We start from the raw sequence: 16,892 nt of genomic DNA on the forward strand, positions 1-16,892 counted from the left end.
GGAATCTGACAGGCCCAGTAGATGGGCCCCACTCATGTGTGTCACAGTACTGGGCACACCTTCTGAGGGACCTTTGCACTGAAGGGAAACTGCCACTCTTTAAGCAGCTGATGATGAGCCTACTTTGCTTGCCACACTCTAATGCACAAGCGGAAAGGGCATTTAGTATGGTGCGGAAAGTGAAAACTGAACTGCGTCAGTCTCTGAGTGTAAAAACACTGAACTCTTTGTTGGCAATTAAAATGAATGAAGAACTGGATGTCTGTGATATTAAGCTGCCAAAACCTGTTTTAGAGGCTGCCAAGAAAGCCACAGCAGCATACAATAAGTCTACATCTGACATATGATAGGATGTTTAACTTGGTCTAAACTTTGTGTGAATTGCAATATGTCTGTTTACAAAAATAAGAATCACATTTACTACATGTGTTAGAGGCTGCCAAGAAAGCCACAGCAGCATACAGTATTACAGTAAGTCTACATCAGACATATGATAGGAATAGGATGTTTAACTTGGTCTAAACTTTGTGTGAATTGCAATATGTCTGTTTACAAAAATAAAAATCACATTTACTACATTTTCTAAGTGCTGTTTCATTTACTTATGGTGTGGTTATGGTATTGCAGATTATCAAAGGTTTTTGGATCTGAGAAGTGTGGTATTGAATGTTACAGTTCTACCAAGCTCCATGGCAATGGCGCATTTTCGCGCAGTGCAAAAATAGGGTGTTCCACATTTTGACCATTTGTCACACATTGTTAGGGTCTGTGTTCCACATTGGCCACTTAAGAGGTTGAGACCTATGGTAACTAGTGTAAATAGTTTAATCTATGAAGTTCTTGAGTTGCTCAATGTTGCAAATGTTTTCCTTGTTATTTGATTCTGTTTTCTATGATGTTTGGTGTTTTAAAATTAAATGACAGTATTCAGTGGAAAAATTATAAGACAAGATGGGACTGACATTGTGGGCTTTGACCACAATAATCTGCGTGAAAATTCTGCTTTCTATGACCCACCACTTTTTCCACTAGCTCCTGTACAAAGATTATAGGAATGTTACTTTCTCCTCCATTTGGAAATATCGTCTTCCTTCCCCACCTCCTCAATAAAGTGGGAAAAAATTAATAAGTCTTGGTAATGGGGACCTGAATGCTCATACTAGGAGACAGAACAGGATATGAGGAAAGCCAGACTCCACATGAGGGGCAACATGACTTTTATCTGTCACATGGCTTAGTGGTGGCCAGCACATGGTTTAGCAAGAGAAACAGTCACAAGATCACATAAATGAGTGATCAGCATACAGATCTTCATAGTAATGAAAGGATATTGAGATCAAATCAGAGATTGCAAAGTCATTCCTGTTGAAGTGATCATCCTTATCATAAACCACGTGGCCAGCCACACTAAGTCACAAGCAGTGATCAAAGAAGGCTCTAAGATCAATGCAGACAAAACTGTAGACATAGAAGCTGACTGGAGCAAAAGTACGGGAGGACAAGGAAACACTCATGTCTTTAGCACCACAGGAAGAGGAGGAAGATGGTGGGGATGAAGAATGTGATTGAACAGATATGCACCTTATACAAGTATGGAGCTATGCTGCAGACAGAATGCAGATGTTCAGGGCATTATCAAAAAAAAAAGGAGTGCAGGGAAAAATAACAAAAAAGATAGACCAGTCTAAGAAGGAACATTGCTTGGCTAGGCATGAGGCTAAAAACACTTTTCTATTTAACATTTTTTTACCAGGAAAGTCTGACTTGGAACAAGCCAATTTTCAGCAGAGGCCCTGGGAGAAATGCTCCAGACGCATGTATTAACAAGGGAGGAAAAAGGAGCACCCATAGAAAACCCACATGAACACAGGGAGGACATGCAGACTCCACACAGAAGGCACCCCAGCTGAGAAGTGAACTGGAGAACCTCTTGCTGTGAGGTGACAACATTAACTGCTGTACCACTGCATCGTCCTTGCAGTGGCAAAAAAAAAAGTACATCAGAAAAACTCTACCAGCATCTGGAAAGTGACTCAGCAGATGGCAGAAAGAATATCTATCAGGTTAAAAGACAAATGGGTAAAGACAACAGTCTTGAAACACCATTCATAAGGGAATGATGCCAGCAACAGTCTGCTCACCAGTACAAACAGCACAATGACAAATGTATGGAATACTTGAAGAACCTTCTAAATTAAGAAAATGCCACAAAAGCTGAAATGTCCCATGCACAGCTTATGATGAATGAAGAAGAGCCCATCACAGTGTAAAATTCACTATGGTGAATAAAGTCAAGGAAAACAACAAGCTCAAATGAAGCCATGGCATATGCAATCAATATGCTGGGTGTCTTCGCAGAGAAATGGCTTATGAAGATACTCACTGTAGTATGGAGGAAGAGGCATATCCCAGATGACTAGATAATAAGTATTCTAGTCTTAATGCACAAGAACGAAAGGGATATTTATGACATTGAGCAGCACAGAGGTATCTAACTCCTGTAGCACTGCATGCAAGTGCTGGAAAGTATGATAGATGAACACAGAGTAATAGAAAGTAGAACTGCATGCAAGTTCTGGAAAGTATGATAAATGAACACAGAGTAATAGAAAGTAATATGGCAGGTGTGTAGCTTGATTCATATCATGATGCAGCACAACCAGCCTGATGTTTGCACTGAGAAAGATAGTTGAGAAGAAGCTAGAAATGTGGAAAGAGGCCAACTAGGCATGCTTAGACTTGGAGAAAGCATGGGGTAAGGTGTCTATAAAGTTAGTTTGAAGTCCCAGAAACATTGGTAGAATTAGTGCAGTACATGTACAAGGACCCAATGACTTAAGTACAAACAGTGTTCGGCCTCACAGAGGAGTTCCCAGTGGGAGTGAGTGTGCATCAAGATTCAGCTCTGAAGTCACTGCAGACAGGTCAGAGGGGACAGATCAACAAAGATGCTGTATGCAAGATGATGTGACATCAGAGGCAACCTCTGAGAACTTCAGCAAAGGCTAGGGGAATGGAATGCAAAACTGAATGCATGTCAAATGATACTGAGTACAGATAAGACAGTTCTAATGGCAGCTAACTAAACAAATCAGAAGAAGCTGAAAATCATGATAGAAGAGAAAATAGTGGAACAGGTTAACAGTTTCAAGTATCTAGGAGGGCTGGATGAGGAGAAGGAAAGTCTGAATGAGGAGGTCACAGCTAGAGCTGGAGGGGATGTAGCCAACTAGAAAAGAGTGTTGGGCATACTGTATGACAGAAGAATGCAAAAGAGGCTGAAAAGTAAAGGGGTACAAAACAGTGGTGTGACCAGCACTACAGTGTGGTACAGAAACCTGAGCAGTAAAGGCAGAGCAGTTGAGGAAACTAGAGGAGATGGAGAGGAAGTGCCTGAGATGGATGGTTGGCAGACAAAGAAATCAGGACATCAAAGCAAAATCTCAAGTAGCTGCAATTCCACAGAAGTTCAAAGAAAATAGATTTAAATGGTTTGGGCATATATGCAGAAAAGCAGAAGACAATCTGGTAAAGAAGATTTGGGACAGACAAGAGGAAGTCATACACAAAAGTGATGGATGGATTGTATGGGAGAAGGCATGACTGTTGAAGAAGGCAGGGGAGTGGCATTGAATAGAGAGAGAGAGTGAGATGGTGATATGGATGTGATACCCTGACCTCATGTAGAAAATGAAAAAAAATCAGGGGTGATGACAAGAATGATGATGATGTACATTCCTCCATATGTTGATTAGCACAATGGAGTCATTGTTTATAAAATGGACGCATCCTGTTTGCATCAGTGGTGACAATCACACACTTCAAACAGGCTGCATCAATCTTATAAACAATTACTCCATTGTACGTTTATCTATATGTTGACTAGCACAATGGTGTAATTGTTTATAAGATTGATGCATCCTGTTTGAAGTGTGTGATTGTCACCACTGATGCAAGATTGTCTAACAATATCAAGCTTTAGGAAGAAAGAGATATACTAACTCCAGAGTTAACCGAATGCTTATAACATTATGGTTTTGTAGTAATTTGTAGAAATGTAAGATTACAGATCTATGTCTTTTGTTTTACAACTGCGAATTAATATGTTTAAAAAAAGGAAAAAAAAGGAAGGTTACATTTTCCTGCCAAGACCAATGGCATGTCCTATAGTCATGTTATATCATTTTTGTCTTGGTGGAGCTCCCAAAGCCAGAGTGCTGATTGTGATATTGGTAAAGGAGGGAGAAGGAGGCAATGTCTGACCAAAATTCAATCAAAAATTCAACATTCTACTGTTCAAACAAACATCTAATAGAATGAACATGATTTTGCAGAGAGGTGCTGGATACATACTATAGTCTTAAAGACGTCCATGGACCTTTGAGTCAAGATAAGCAGCAGCTGCACTGGATATGTATTTATTTAGCTTTTTATTTATTTATTTATTTATTTATTTATTTAACATTTGTTTACCTAGAAAGTCTGACTGGACACAAGTCATTTTTCAGCGGAGGCCTGGGGAGGAAAAGCTCCATGAGTAACAGTAAATTTTAATGCACAAATTATAATAATCAATCAAGTATAAAATAAAAAAATGTAGTATACAAAGCAAAATACGCATTTATTACATCATGACAACAAAACCTAGGCTTTGAACTAGTATTTTGAAGGCTATTCTGCTTTAAATCATAAAATATACTCTGATGTATAGTTCTGTTTTATTTATACACATTAAATGTCTACATAGCTGAACTTAGACTCCTGTTAGGCCTAAATCTGCTAGTCATGTATGTTAGCAGTGTGGAACAGGGAAGGCATGTTATAAACATGTGATATGAACCTGTGACAAGGTCTCCACTGTCATGCCAGAGTGGGTTTATGGCATTCTTTGTTCCAAAAGTCTGCAAAGCAGAATGAGTGCACTGATCTGTCCCAACAAGTGGTAAGGACATTTTATCATCAGTGCTCAATGAAGAATCTTATGTGTACCATATTTGTTTACCATTTTAAGCAAGACTTTTAGGCAGAAATCTTAAGATAATAAGCCCCAGAGAGCTGTCAGGAGACAAGATTTATCAGGATAATTACTTAGAAGCACAGGGTTAAGACAATGGTAATCTTTTATTAAACTTTTGATGAAGAAACTAATGCTGCATTGGGTTTAAGCAATGATCTGTAATTCATTTTTTGCTGCACACCACAATGCTGTAATCATATTTTCAAGTCCAGTCGTATATGCGGCAATATTGTTTTCTGTGGTATATTTCCGTATATACATATGATCTTTAATGCTTCATAGGTTAATAGGTAAGGACTAGGCTATCTGCCTTTGAGGGCCATTTTAAGCCTAGCTAATTTCCCTTTTTGTGTTTCAAATTAACCGTCTTAGAGACTGGCCTTACCCATCCCATGGTCAATAACCATATATTACCCTTAATGAGAATAACTGGGATCGTACCCTAGATAACTTGAGGGGACCCATGCATGGAATAACGCATTTAGGAGCTGTCACTGTCATTAGTAGTACAGGGGGCAGTGTTGGGGAAAAATGTTCTATTACCCATCCATAGATCACAGGACAGGGATGAACTTAATTTTATGTGGATGGGGATTAGCAGCAATATCCTCTGTGAGATATATCTTTCCCTTCAAACCATTTTGTTGATATAGCAGAAGAGGTGTATATCCTTAGACTGAGTATTTCTGATGCTTTTTTAAGGATGGTAAAAACCAGCAAAACAGTTGTAGACACTGTGACACTAACTGAGCAGTAATTCTTCATTTCTTCAAACTGGATCCAAATTGACATCTCCCAAATGTGGCACTTTTTATCAACATGCACTTATCACTAGAAAGAAGTGCAGTTTCTATGCATATCACTGAGCTCTTTTTTAATTTCTCCAAATCTTTTGGTTTTCTAATACCATGACGGGAATGGACACCATTCCTTAGTTAGTCAAAGTACGATTAAAAGTCATTAAATTAGTATTGTTTTAATCTTTGATGTCAGCCAGAAGTGCTCTTTATAGTACCTGCAATGTGCCCAGTAATGACTCCTTCTGCAAATCGTATGGGGTTACATGTACTGGTAACATATCTAAATATGATTGTAGATTCTTTTCTATAAGACCTGCTGCTCTTACTACTATTGGAACTGTCTGGGTATCTTTCTTCCATGTTGTTCTTGTTTCTGCCTGCAAATCGTGATATTTTATGACTTTGTGTCTCTCTGTATGCAAGACACTGTAGTCAGTGGGTGTGGCAAATTCAATGATCACTGCTATGTTTGTCTTCTTTTCATGAACCACTATATCTGGTTTTCTAGCATCTATCATTTGAACTGTTGGTAATGGGTGATCCCATGTGATGTAGACTTCATCATTTTCTATGATGCTTTGTGACTCATGTTTCCAATGTTTTTCAGCGATTTCAGTACCATAATGTTTGCACAATCTCCAGTGCAACAGTCTTGCCACATAATTATGCCTTTCAGTATACAGTCCTTCTGCCATTAGTATGTCACAACCAGCAATGAGGTGTGAAACCCTACATGTGTCTGTTTCCCCCACATGTTCAATGGACTTTGTAAACCAACGTGTACGTAGTCCACTGTCTTGGGCTGCTGATATTAATCTTTCATCTCTTGGTTTGAATTTGCCTCTCCTTAACCATCCCTGCATCCATTCCAGATCAAAATGAGGTTCTTCCAGAAGTTTTCTATACTTGCAACCATATTTATGATTTTTGCACATTTCTTGCCTTCTCATCTAGAACTTCCCCTTATATTATTTTGTTTGCTTTTTTGGCATATTCACTTGATGCCTGATGTTTATCTACTTCTGGTTTGATTTCCATTCCTGCTTGATGCAGATATGCTTCTGATAGACTCAGCAGAGAAGTAATTTTAGATTTATTCTCCTCATGTTTCAAAACTTTCACTATGTTTGGGTCTTGTGAGGTCAGCAGATATGTGTGCAGTCCCACGATTGCAGATCTATACATGTAATCAATTTCAAGGAGGCCCAACCCTCCTTTGGAATGAGGAATATATAATCTTGGTATGCACTGATTTTTCTAAATCATTTGTTGAGCATGAAGCATCCTTCTTGTTTTCCTAGCTAATCTATCCAACACATTTTAGGGCCAGTCAATCACTCCAAAACTATAAGTTAGGACAGGAAGAGCAAATTGGTTTATAGCTTGAATTTTGTTCCTAGATGTCAACGCTGTTTTCAAGATTAATTTATGTCTTCTAAAGTATTCCTTACTAAGTTTTGTTCACATTTGTTCATGCTTTAGTGTTGATCCTTTATCAGGTCCCAAATATTTATACACTTACTTTTGCGCAAGTCCTTTTATATCACATTCTTGTCTCAAACTGATGTTTTCTTGATGTTGCAGTTTTCCTGCTTTAAGGGTTGCTTTTGCATATTTATCACAACCAATCTGGGTATCTTTCTGTATAGACTGCTCTGTTTATAGAGAGATAACTGCTTTTAAATACACTACAATGTGCACAGATTTGATAGACAGCATATAATTTATCAAGCTAACCCATTATCGCTCTTTAAATATGATAGGAAAATAGACTAACAATTTATTATAATCTGTTATACTGTGGTATTGCAGCTGTGCAAAGAAAGCCGCCAAATTATTTCCTTTTTCTCTCAAAGTTCTTTATTCTGATGTTGTTGATTCCAGACTTAGTATCAGTACATCAGCTTTCCTTTGATGAATGTTATTAGTCATAAAATACAAAGAAAAATAAACAAAATGTCTCTTGCACCACACTGCCATTATTGCTTCATGGATAGCATTATATATATAAGTGTAATACAAACTGACACTATATCTGAGAAACAGATGTAACAAACAAAAGACTAAGGAAAAAGGTAATGCATATCCGATAGGGTTTCTTTCAAGTACTTCTTCAAGGCGACATACATTTACATAGGTAGATCTGCAAAATGTAATTATAAAAATTACCACAAACACAATTAACATTCAAAAACCATGTACAAGGAACAATTAAAAATTGTCTGAATAAATGAGTTTTGCAAATTAAGAAGCACTGTCTCTAGAAAGAAATCAACATCTGTTTTGTTGAGAAAGACTTCTTTAGATCACTGATGCTCTCTTTACATTATCTTTTGCTTATTGTACCTTCTGCACTGACATACATGCATAGTTTATCTTATCAGATGTACTGTTACTTTTCCTCACTTTACTTTTACTGTATTTGTATCCTTCCTGCTCTTCTCTTATGTTATTTTTTCACACATAATTATCTCATGCATTTTGCTATCTCCTTTGACATCCTGGATGATATGTTACTTCATGTACCAGTCATTTTATTTTTCTTTATTCTATTTTTAATAAGCAAGTGTTTCTGCCTTTCTTCTGCTTTACCTCATTCAGAATTCATATTACCTCCTTAATCTAATGCATTTTATTCTCCAAAAAGTGTTAACTTGTCTGCTATACTATTATTCCTCTCTAATATTTTAAAAAGTTTGGTTTGCTCTGTCTATCTTCAATTCTGTATTTTCAGAGAATACATTAATGCATTTAAAACACTTTTAGGTAGCTTATAGTGCCATAAATATAATGAATATGTATTTTTCTATTACACTTTTCAACAATACTTTTTTCCCTATTTGCCACTTTAAACATAATGATTATCATACAAGGATGTCTATAGATCAATATAATTGAGTAATGATGGAGGTTATGTGTAGATACAAACAGCAACATTCAAGTGAAGCTGAAAAAAAGAAGTTTCCTTTCATATACTAAGTAACCACCAAACCTCATTCTTACTTATTTATAAAGTAGTCTGGCAGCCCTTGTGAACCAGCAGCAACACTTTTATGAAATCAGATGGCAGCTCCTGCCTTTTCCCAAATGTGTATATGTCGGAGAACCAAGTCAATGACTCTGCTGAAATATATCTTATTCTGTCTAATTATCATTACCCTCAACATCAGGAAGACAGCAACCAAAACTGTATAGCAAAATATAATCTGTCCTGTCCTAATCTTGTCATCACTCACTTACATTTGAAAAAGTAAAACCTACCACCAAGCAGGAGACACTCACCAAAGTAACATTTCTGCAGGTCTCAGGTTTGCAGGACTTATTCTCTTCACTCCGTAAGGACATACTAGAAATTGAAAAGCAAGGCAGAACTAAATCGGGAATAGTCTTATGCACTGACTTCTGTTGGTTCTGCAGAGAAAAGAGTTGATAAGTTAGAAGCAGTTGAAGCAGGTTGTCTGCTGGAAATCTAACTTGGGGATTTGAAAAGCAGATCACATAGGCACCTCTTCCTCATGTTTAGCACCTGATCATCATTAACAACACCATTTTTTCCCATTTTTTGCATAGGGTCAGGATACTGCACCAACTCTTACAGTCATGCCTAACATCACAATACTTATCTCATGCGTTCCATACATACACCTCTGGTTGGATGTCATTGTCAACTCCTGTTTTCTTCCTGTCTCTCCTAAATGCTATTTACCATAAACTCCTTTGATTTCTTGCTCATGTGACACAAACAGACCTTGATCTTATCTGCAGTTTCGGGCACTTTGTCTTCTGCTCTGATGTCTTCCCATCTCAGACACATCACATCCATCACCTCAAGCATTCACAACTGCTTTGCCTTTACTGCTCAGGTTTTTCTGCCACAAAAAAGCACTGGCCATGCTGCTGTTTTGTACAAGTATCTTTTCAGGTTTTATGTTATTATTCTGTCACACACTATGTCTGACACTTTGTGTGATTTGGCTGTATCATCTCTGATTCCAACTTTTGCCTCTTCATTTTGACTTCCCTTCTACACATCCATACTTCTTAGATACTTGAAGCAATTGACTTGTTCCACTATCTTCACTTCTCTATTAGTTTTCAGGTTCTTCTGATTTCTCCCATTTGCAACCATGGTCACTGTATTGTCTGCATTCAGTCTTATACAATGTGCCTTCAGTTTTGCATTCAATCCCCCTACAATTGCTGAACTTCCTGTTCAGACTCTGCAGGCGATGCCACATTGTCTGCATGCTGCTGCTTTGTTGATCTGTCCCTGACCTGTTTGTTAATGTATCAGAAGTGAGCCCTGATGCACTACCAGTCCCAATGGGAAAGAGTCTGTGAATCTGAGCAACGATCATACTTTTGTCATTGAGTCCTTGTGTATAATTTACACTAATTCTACCAGTGTTTCCAGGACTATGAACCATGACAGGACTGACCAGTTTTCTTTATATCATATCATATATGCTTTCATCCAATCTAGAAATGCCCATTTGGATTCTTTAACTCATTCACTACAATGGAGCTCAGGAAGTTTGCACTGTAACTTCCAATGGGTGGAGCCTAAGCCTTTTGACAGAATCAAATTGTGTCCTCGCATTTCAAACAAATGTTCATATAGCTGGAACCATAGGGGTTATGAAAGAAGTATAAATTGCATGCTCTTCAGCACCAATTATTTTTATAGTGGAAGTATTCTTTAGGTTCCAAGTCTTAAACTTAATTTTATAAGTCACAGTAAACACAGTAACTATTATGTTTGTAATATTTTATAAACCACTTGCAATATCTCAGCAACCACTCAAGTTACACACATACTGTTAGCAGCATTTTATTCATCTAGCTGAGAGCGTTCATACGAGGCTAAGGAGTTCTGTCTGTTTTACTTGGCTGTTGAAATATTTAGAAAACTGTGAACGTTATATCTACATAAATTAATATAATAAAAACAGCAGCTAATATCTCTTTACCTGCAGGAGACAGAGGTCAAATATTAATGCAATCAGGTTTGCCAATATGTAAGCTTTAAGATGAAATATTTTAAAACCTTGTACACAGCATGGTTTGGAATTATTGATGCAAATATGAAAAACAATATTTGATGCCTAGAGGTGTCTGTAGGACTTAACTGCAGATGTACCTGGAGGCGTCACTCAGATGTAATGAGTTTCCAGAGTATGGGAAGTATCTGGGACAGGAATCTATCCCTCTGGCATGTTCTGTTTATTGTAGTGACAAGGTTTAGGTCCCCTAGAGCGTGTAGCTCGGAGGGATTGGGATTTCTTTAAGTGGAGCATGTCCAACAGCTCTGGGTATATGACATAGCTTTGTATGTTAGGCAGAGATCACCTCTGAGCAGGCGATATGTGACAGAGTAAAGCTGGAGTTTTTTGAGATGGTCTGCATAGGGCATCTGTTTGAGGCCGGTAATCCTCTTTGTGAGGTATTTCTATGGCGTTTCCAGTTGTTGTAGATGTCTTGTGAGGTACATACCAAAAGGGGCATTGTACTCTATAATGGGTCTAATGAGTGATGAGTAGAGGGGAACAATGACCTCTTTTTTTTCTGGATGAGAAACCTTTTGTGATGAGGTGTGCCATGTACAAGGAGTTCCTGACTACTGTGGCGATGTGATTATGAAAGGAGAGACTACTGTCCACCTGTGTCCCAAGGTCTCTTATCACACTTTCATTGTCAAGTATACTACCGCCTATGTTGTAATTCATGGGTACATAGTTTTTACCAAAGGGAATGACAATGCACGTTTTGGCATTGAGCTTGAGGCCATGGCTTTGACTCCAGGCATCTGTCTCAGTGAGGCCCTTTTGTAGGATGTCCACATTCGTTAGGAGTTTCAATTATGGCTCCTAGTTTGCAGACATCTTTGAACTTCATTATCCAAAGACCTTCTGTGTTAGCCTGTACTTTAGAGAAGTAGATACCAAACAGGAAAGGACCCTGGACTGAACCCTGTGGTACTCCACTTGTCACTGGTCTGAAGTCAGATTTGGAGTCTGCTACTTTCACAGTGTGGGTTCTGTCAGTGAGCCTGTTGGTAACCCATCTTGTGACATAGGGATTTATACCTAGTTTAGTGAGTTTATCTATAATTCCAGAGTGGGGGATGGTGTCGAAAGCTCTGGCAAGATCTAGATAGGCTGTATGAAGCACCTTACCCTCGTCTACGGCTTTGGTGACTGCTTCAAAGAAGTCTATCAGATTTAGGAGACATGATCTGCCTTTTACAAACCTGAACTGGGAGGGGGTCCAGAGTTTGGAGATTACCACCAATGTCTTTGTTTGTAAGTTCCATGATTATGCGTTCCATGGCCTTGCAGACCAGGCTCATCAGGCTAATGGGGCAGTAGTTCCTAGGGTCCGTGGTGGCTCCCTCTTGTGGAGTGGGATAATCGTCCCTGTGCGCCATTCAGTGGGCACAAAGCCTGAGGTGAGGCTATGACTGAACATGGTACTTAGGTGGGGTGCCAGTTCGTTCTGTAGTTCATGTAGAATGCAGTCTGGGATGTTGTCTGGTCCCATGGATGCTGTGTTCTTGGCTTTGGAGAGTGTGGTTTTTACCTGTGCAGCCATGATTACAGGAACTTTGCATTCTTCCAGTATAGAGATGGGCCCTTTAGGGGGTGAGAGGGGGTGAAAGTTAGCACTGAACCTATCTGCCAAGATGTTGGCAATATCAGTTGGGCCTGTATGTTTAGTGCCATTGTGCTGTAACTCAGAGCAGATCTGAGTGTTGCTATTGAAATTCTTGACATAGCTATAGAATGCTTTGTGTTTGTCTTTAGAATCAGTGGCAATTTTGTTTTCATAACTAGCTTTGGAGGATTTTATCAGGGATTCATAGGTTCATAGGTCGGTACTAGGCTATCAGCCCTAGGGCCTATACAAGCCTAGCCATAACAATTCCCTGGCTATTTCTTCCCACATTATTTACTTTCCTGGACCCCTGTCTAGCAGGGCGACTGACGTGATCCCTGGGGTGAATTTCCTTTCTCCCATCCAATCGTCAAAGTTCCTCTTGAAGAGGTCCAAAGAGGCACTCTGCTTTACATGTATGGGCAATCTATTCCAGAGTCTTGGGAGTCTCTGGGTCAGGAACCTATCCCTCCAGCATGTTTTGTTTATTGTGATGACAAGGTTTAGATCCCTGGAGCGTGTAGCTCTGAGGGAATGGGATTTCTTTAAGTGTAGCATGTCCAACAGCTCTGGGTTTGACATGGCCTTGTATGTTAAGCAGAGATCGCCTCTGAGTAGATGATATGCGACAGAGTATAGCTGGAGTTTTTGGGCATCTGCTTTAGGCCTGTGATTCTTTTAGTGATGTATTTCTGAGGCCTTTCCAGTTGTTGCAGATGTCTTGAGAGGTACATACCAAATGGGGCATTGTATTCTATAATGGGTCTAATGAGGGATGAGTACAGTGGGACAATGACCTCCTTTTTTCTGGATGAAAAGCCCTTCGTGATGAGGTGTGCCACATAGAAGGATTTCCTGACTGTTGTGGCGATGTGGTTATTGAAGGTGAGACCACTGTCCACCTGTGTCCCTAAGTCCCTTATCACACTTTCTGTGTTTAGTGTACTGCCACCTATATGGTAATTCATGGATACATATTTTTTCCCAAAGGGGATAACAATACATTTCTTGGCATTGAGCTTGAGCCCATGGTTCTGGCACCAAGCATCTGTTTCTGTAAGGCCCTTTTGTAGAGTATCCACATCATTTGGGGATTCAATAATGGCTCCCAGTTTGCAGTCATCTGCAAACTTTGTTAGTCCCTTAGTATTGACCTGTACTTCAGAGAAGTAGATGCCAAACACCCCAGGACTGAACCCTGAGGTACTCTACTTGTCACTTGTCTGGAGCTTGATTTGGAGTCGGCTACTTTTACAGTGTGGGTTCTGTCAGTAAGCCATTTAGCAACCCATTGGGTGACATAGGGATTAATGCCCAACTTAGTAAGTTTATCTATGATTCCAGAGTGGGGATGGTGTCAAAGGCCTTGGCAAGGTCTAGATAGGCTGTGTGGACCACCTTACCCTTGTCCATGGCTCTGGAGACTGATTCAAAGAAGTCAATCAGGTTCAGGAGACAAGATCGGCCCTTCACAAACCCAAACTGGGTGGGGTCCAGTGTTTCAAGGTTGCCACTGTCTTTTTTATAAGTTCCATGATAATACGCTCCATGGCCTTGCAGATAAGGCTTATCAGACTGATGGGACGGTAGTTTCCGGGATCCAAGGTGGATCCCCTTGTGGATTGGGATAACTGTAGCTCTGCACCACTCAGTGGGCACGAAACCTGAGGTGAGGCTATGATTAAACATGACACTTAGGTGAGGTGCCAGTTCATATTGTAGTTCATGTAGTACACAGCCCGGGATGTCATCTGGTCCCATGGATGCTGTATTCTTGGCTTTAGAGAGTGCGTTTTGTACCTGTGTGGCCGTTATTACTGGAATTTGGCAATCTTCCGGTATTGAGATGGGCCATTTAGGGGGTGAGAGGGGGGTGAAGTTGGCACTGAATCGATCTGCCAGGATATTGGCAATATCCTTCGGATCAGTATATTTAATGCCATTCTGTTTTAGCTCAGAGCAGATCTGAGCATTGCCATTTAGATTTGGGATTGCAGCTTCTTACTGAGGCTGACCAGGGATCTCCTCCACTTATGGGATTTTACTCTTTTGCAACAGTTTCTTTCTTCTGTTGTACAGTTTGTTTATGGCAGGGGACCACCAGATTGGCTTCCTTTCTTTGGAGGATAGCGTCTTGGTTCTGTTTCAGATTGCACGATCCATGCACTCGTGTAAGTGATTATAAAGTGCAATTATGTAGGATTCAGTAGTCGTAACTGTATTGTCCATCTGCATGGGTGTCATGAACTTCACCACTTCTGTCTTAAGATGCATGAAGTTGGCTTTCTAGAAATTGTTTACTGTAGTTTCCTTAATGGGGGGGGGGGGGGGCAGGATGTGGATATCTATAGTGATTAGCTTATGGTCTGATCGGACCAATGAGGCGTTGACTTCAGGTGTGGAACACCAGTTACTCATGTTGGTAATGACTAGATCTAGGATATTGTTGCCCCTTGTGGGGGTCTAGATAAGCTGATCCAGGGCATTGGCGTTTATGAATTCCAGAAAGTGTTGAGCGAAGGAGTTGGTACATGAGTAGTTTTCCCAGTTAATGGTGGGGTAGTTGAAATCGCCCATTATTAGAGTGTTTGGTTGAACCCTAATATTTTCCAGTACATCAAGAAAAGAGGAGTGGGAATCCTGGGGCATGGTGGGGGATCTGTAGTAAGTTACAATTTGGGTTGCAGTTTTGCCCAGAGTTAGTTGCACTTGAATAACCTCGGATGCATTATGCTGAGCAACTAGCCTGGAGGTGTGGATATCCTTAATGAATATGGCCACACCTCCGCCTTTAATGTTCCGGTCCAGGTTACATGGCCGAAAAGTGTGGTATGAGTTATAGCCTGGTAGTGCAGGGGTGCTCTCTGGATTCTTGAACCAGATCTCAGTCACTGCACAGATATTGAGGTTCTCCATTTTTAAGGAGTGCCTCCAGTGAGTGCATGTTGAGATTTAGACTTCTAGTATTGAGTAGCATCACCCTCAGTTTCTGCTTGCCTGTTCCTGTTACGGTGGTGAATTTGTCATTTGAACCTTGCCTAAAAAAGGCACTATAGGGGTGGCAAGAACCTTAGCCAGTATCCAGAATCCCAGGGTGACAATTGCAGCAATCCTAGGTCAATAAACTAGGCTGATATGATGATTACATTCCCCGTTATCATCATCAACTGATGTTGTCCTGCTTTATCTAGAAGGTCCTGAAACTGCTGTCTTTTCCTCACCATCATAACCCTACTGTGAGTCATAGGCTGGGATTATGAGTACTGCCCTATCCTTACACCGGAGGCTAATTGCCATGAGTCTGTCAATAATTCTGATGACATCTCCTATTCTCTTATAAAGCCTCTCTGTCACCACAATTCCCACACCATGTCTGGTCTGTCATCCTCCAAATAGTAAACTCTGTCTCCCATGCTACTGCCCTTCCATCTTGTTTCCTGGGTATGGCGGCTGTCCAGCCTCTTTCTTAACATCATTTCATCCAGTTCCAAGCTGTGTCCTGTCAGTGAACCTATAATGAGTGTAGCAATTCTTAGTTTATGTTTGGCAGGTTGGTTGGTTTTATGCTCAGCTTTCACTCAGCAGAGTTAGCTCAGGTAATGCAAGCTGGGCAATGTGACACAAGACAGACAGTAGCTTATTGATCTAGGATTGCTGGGCTTTATTGTGGGTACAGACTAGCCAATAGGAGTACATAGACTCCTCCTATCATAACATGGGTGTAGGTTAGAGTAGGCTGGATAATCAACACACTTATTGCAGGCACATGGCCATACTCATTTTTAGTAACATTAGTTAATGTGACCAAATCACCCACAGCCCATTGTTACACTGTTGAATGACTATCCTTGACACAGTGCACAGTCTGTAATCTGTGTTCTCCTATCTAGATTATACTGTGCACCACAGCTGATAGCCACAATGGTTGGACTACACAACTATTCCCCTGATAGGCATCATCCAGAGTCTGTGCTGCCCACAACTCTTTTTGGGGATGTTTGAGGCAGAAACATCCAGAATATTTTGGGATGTTGGAAGAATCCCACAGAGACAAAGGGAGAAAACGCCATCTCCACACAGGCACTGGTCAGAGGTCAGAATCAAAACTTGTACCTTGAGCAAGGAGAGGGTGAAGACATAAACCATTATGTCAGGAAAGCACACATCATATGTAAAATTTAGACTTCTTATGCTTAGATGATGAATAAGCTAGATGTACCTAATATTTGCCCAGTAGCAGATGGCTTGTGAAATCAAATAGCACTTTTTTAAAATAATAAATAGCAATTCTAAAAGGGACCACTAGCTACCCTTCTATAACACATCAGTATAAAATTATTCATCTGCCTAATCGTATTTACCCAAATGACTTAAAGGCTCCAGTCAAATTCTCCTCTTTGATTATTAATTTTAGAATTGTT

This window comes from Protopterus annectens, chromosome 2.part1 (assembly GCF_019279795.1).
Source record: "Protopterus annectens isolate FY-2018-M chromosome 2.part1, PAN1.0, whole genome shotgun sequence".
In the NCBI taxonomy this organism is placed as follows: Eukaryota; Metazoa; Chordata; order Ceratodontiformes; family Protopteridae; genus Protopterus; species Protopterus annectens.